We start from the raw sequence: 4,628 nt of genomic DNA on the forward strand, positions 1-4,628 counted from the left end.
CTTCCTTTCTCATTGTTTTCCCTCCTCTTTTGTTTTTTATTTTATTTATTTTCTCTGATTTTCCCCGTTTTCCCTAATCTCTCTTTTCCTATATTTTTCAATCTTCTTTCATGATTTGCTTCCCCTCCTTTTTCTTTTAATTATTTTTTTGTTTAAATTAATGTTAATCTACACCAAAAGAATTAAAAAATTTTAAAAAAGGAGAAAAAAATTTGTGACTCAAATTGTGTAAGTTTATAATGAAAATCAAATGATTCATATTGTATAATTATATTATATTGTATTCAATATTTGAAATCATCAAAAGGAACAAAAATAAATTTATTTAAATAATTATATATAAATAGTCACGAATAAAAAAAAATAGTGTTAAAAAAGTGGGCACGTAAGCAATGAGAGATCCCTCAAATGTCTATCCAATAACTGCACTCCGAGAAAATATTAGTCTAGAGGTATGATAACAAAAAAAAAATCGATTAATATTGTATAATTCATATTATATTCTGTTTCAAAAAGAAATCATTAAAAAGAAAAAAGTAATTTTGTTTGAATAATTATATAGAAGTAGGAGGAAATTGTGAGAAAGGGATCTCGTGATAAGGTGATTTCGGAAATAACGATCTATATAAAGTTATCTGTTTCTAGCCAAAAATGAGCATGAGTAGACCAAAATGCCCTTAAAAACATCGTTTCAAATAAATGCTCAGCTGTTTGAGCTATCTGCCTTTCGCTAGAGAGAAAATAGAAAAAAATAAATAAATGCACTCAGCTGTTTGGGCTCGGTCATCTTTCTCTCTCAACTCTCTGAACTGTCTCAACTCTGGCAAGTCTTTGTGAAGCACCATTGTCATCGGGCTATGGTCTATCTCTCGGCATCTGACTACATTGTCGTAGATTAGCAGACCCTATAGTAGAAATGACATCAAGGTACCTGTTATTGGGTTTATTTATGCAACACACTTGAATTTCTAAAACATTTGGTGTAAATTAGAAGATGGAATGGAAACATTGCCCAGAGTTGTTACACGCCATGCATCTATAACATGTATTAGAGTTATTTTAGCGTGTCACGACTTTTCGTGGTGTGTCATGGGTTAACTGAATTTATGAGTTTTTGGCGTGTCCTGGGTTAACTGGTTTTTTGGATTTTTAGCGTGTCACGGCTGTTGGTGTAACGAGTCAGTAATTACAATGATTAGCGTGTCACAAGAGTGATGCATGACGTGTCACGACATTTGACTTGATATGCATGGCATGTTACAACATTTGACGTTATATGCATGGCGTGTAACAACACGACAGACAAATTTTTGATCATGGCATGTATTGTGTAAAATGATTGACAATAATTTATTTTTTCAAAATTTCAGTGGGGTTCCAATTGTGCAACTTGTGATAAGAAACGATGGTCAGTGGGTGGATGGCAGTTACAAGGGTGGTGAGTCACGAATGCGGGGGGTTAAGAGTGATTTGTCGTTTGTGGGCTTGATGAAGCTGGTTGAAGATGTTGTTGGGGTAAACTCAGAAATTGACGAGATTGAGTTACATGCACTGATCAGTACACCTAGAGAGCTATCACGGCCAATTATCAAGGACGATGAGGATGTTGCATTAATTTTGTTGGAACAGAGGAATGTTTCAACTGTGTATGTCAGCATTAAGGGATGCCAAATAAATGTTATGTCACATGAAGAAGTTGGACAACATGGTAATCAGCTCAATCAAAATGAGATTTACAATGCTTCACATATACCACAGCATTCTGTCCGTAACCCACAATAATGGCGATTGAGGTATGCACAAGAGTTTGTGTAGCCCGGTAGACAAACGACATTCACAGAACAGTTGGCTGCACAATTTCGATCAGGATGTGCATCAAACCAATTTCTTGCTTCTCTTGAACAAATGCAACGATCGGGTGAAACTGTAGTGTGTGTAATGCCATTGTCAAATGAGAATACGACCATTGAGGACAACAATGTGAGGTTGGAGGGTGACACTGCGACGCTGGAGGATAATACTGCATTTGATGAGGGAAATGAGGATTTGTTCGCTGTCGGAGAAGATAGATTTGATGACACTTCAAATGATGGGTTTGAACAATGGCAGGATGACAGTTCAGACGATGACTGCCTTTATGACAGTGACATTCCAATTTGCAATAATGTTGAAGGCAAAACGGAACTTGTGGGAGGTGTTGATGTAGGAAATGTTCAGTGTGATGACCCCATATACAATAACCCCATTGCTGGTGAGAATGGGATTCGTTCCCTTGATACATTGCTCAATCACAGTGATCGGGAAAGGGGAAATGCAGGGATATCTTGTACGTGGGTAATTGCAGGTGAAGAAAGGTTCTTCTTCCAAACAATTACTACTGAGGAGTCGACATGTGCCGAAGATCGCTTATACAAAGGAAGAATATTTTCGTCGAAAGCTGAGTTGAAACAAGCTTTGAACATGTTGGTTATAAAAGAGAAGTTTGCGATAAGAGTAAAAAGGTCATGTAAAGCTCGTTATGAGGTTGGTTGCAAGGATAAGGCATGCAAGTTCAATGTTCGTGCAATGAAGTTACCTAATAGAGAAGAATATTGGCAAGTTCGGACATTCCACAAAGTACACACTTGTACCGTTGATGGTTTGCAAGGGCGTTTTGCAACTACGAGTGCGAAGATGATTGGTGAACTTATGTCACACAAGCTTCTGGCTAATGGAGTGGCATTGAGACCTAAGGATATAATTTGTGAGATGAGGGTTCAGTGGGGATTGGAATGCTTGTATGGTAAGGCTTGGTAAGCGAAGGAGTATGCGGAGAGACTTGTTTTCGATCCATCGGAGGAGTCATTTCAACTACTACCATCGTATTTTTATATGTTGGAACAAGAAAATCCTGGCATAGTGACTGCAGTGGCTACTGATGAGGAAGAGAGATTCAAATATTGTTTCTAGTCATACGGGGCTTGTATTCGGGGGTTTAGGGATGTAATGCGTCCTACGGTTATAATTGATGCAATACATCTCAAAGGCAGGTTCAAGAGTGTTCTGTTTGTCACTGTATGCAAAGATGCGAACGAGTGCGTATATCCAGTTGTGTTTGGCATCGGCCATGTTGAGGAGGAAGACTCGTGGACGTGGTTTCTTAGCAAGCTGCGTGATGCGATTGGTTGTCCTAAAACATTATGTTCATTTCTGATCAGCATCTCGACATTAAGAAAGCAATCCAAAATGCACACCCAGAAGCGCACCATGGTTTATGCGGTTACCACTTGAAAAAAAACTTTAAAAACAAGTTCAAGCGCGATGATGTTTGTATGCTTTTCACCCTTACTCGAGATTGCTATAAGGTGGCCGATTTCAACAGACATATGGACCAGATACAGCAGATTCACCTGAGAGCCCACGCAGACCTTATGAGAATAGGGCTTGAGAAATGGGCACATGCATGTTCACCGGCAAGGCGATACCAAATGATGACATCCAACATTGCGGAATGTGTTAACTCATGCTTGAAGCATGCAAGACAAATGTCGATCACTGTTTTGATCGAGTTCATCAGAGACATGTTCCAGCGTTGGTTCCATGACCGGTACGAGGAGGTTGTCAAGGTGAGGGGCTTGGGCTACCAAGCAATTGAGCAAAAGGTTCAATGATGCACATCTCTTTCTAGTTAAGCCTATCAATCGAGTGGAGTTTGAAGTTAAAGACAGGAAGATGGACGGACTTGTAAACTTATCTAGGAAGACGCGTTCATGTTGTGAGTTCCAAACAGATTTACTGTCATGTAGCCATGCCATTGCAACAACAAGGTCAGAATATCTTTATTTCTTATTTGAACCGTAATTGACATATCATTTACATTATGCTTGAAGATTGAGTTTATTGTGTTTTTCAGTAAATGCAATCGTGAAGCCATTGAATTCTGCGCTGACTACTACAAGACAACCGTTTTGGTGGAGGGTTATTCAGGATCTATTAGGCTAGTTGGGCATCCTAGTGAATGGGACATCCCCCCTCATGTGAAACAAATTGTCGTCTTGCCCCCACCTTGGCTAGGCCAAGCGGGAAGACCTAGGAGAAGAAAGATTCCATCCGCTGGTGAAGGCAGTTGAGCACGGAGATGTTCGCAATGCAAAAGGTACGAGCATAATAGGCAGAACTGCCCATCCCCAATTACAGTTCCATCCACAAATCCGACACCATGTCCAAGTCAATCGAAGCTTCCATGACTGCGCCGAGCCAAAGCATGTTCAAGTTGCAGACAAACCGGTCACACACGCAACAACTATCCAATACGAAGGACAATGTCTGAAAATGTAGGGTGTGTTGTGGATGAAGACAGCTTGTTCGCCTAACTAAATGTGTCTGAAAATTGTAGTTGATTTTGTTTTGCTTTACGAATTTGTTTGCTAAAGGTTATGACACGCCATGCATAACAAGTTAAACTTTGTGACACGCCATGCATAACAAGCAAAAGGTTATGACACGCCATGCATAACAAGTTAAACGTTGTGACACGCCATGCAGTATCGTGGAGTGACACGCCACAACCCAATTCTTATGACAAGCCGACTAGAAGTAGATTAATAGCGTCACATGTTGAGTATCTGGAGATTTATGATGTCACACAG

Source organism: Theobroma cacao, chromosome 3, assembly GCF_053813885.1.
Source record: "Theobroma cacao isolate CCN51 chromosome 3, ASM5381388v1, whole genome shotgun sequence".
In the NCBI taxonomy this organism is placed as follows: domain Eukaryota; kingdom Viridiplantae; phylum Streptophyta; class Magnoliopsida; order Malvales; family Malvaceae; genus Theobroma; species Theobroma cacao.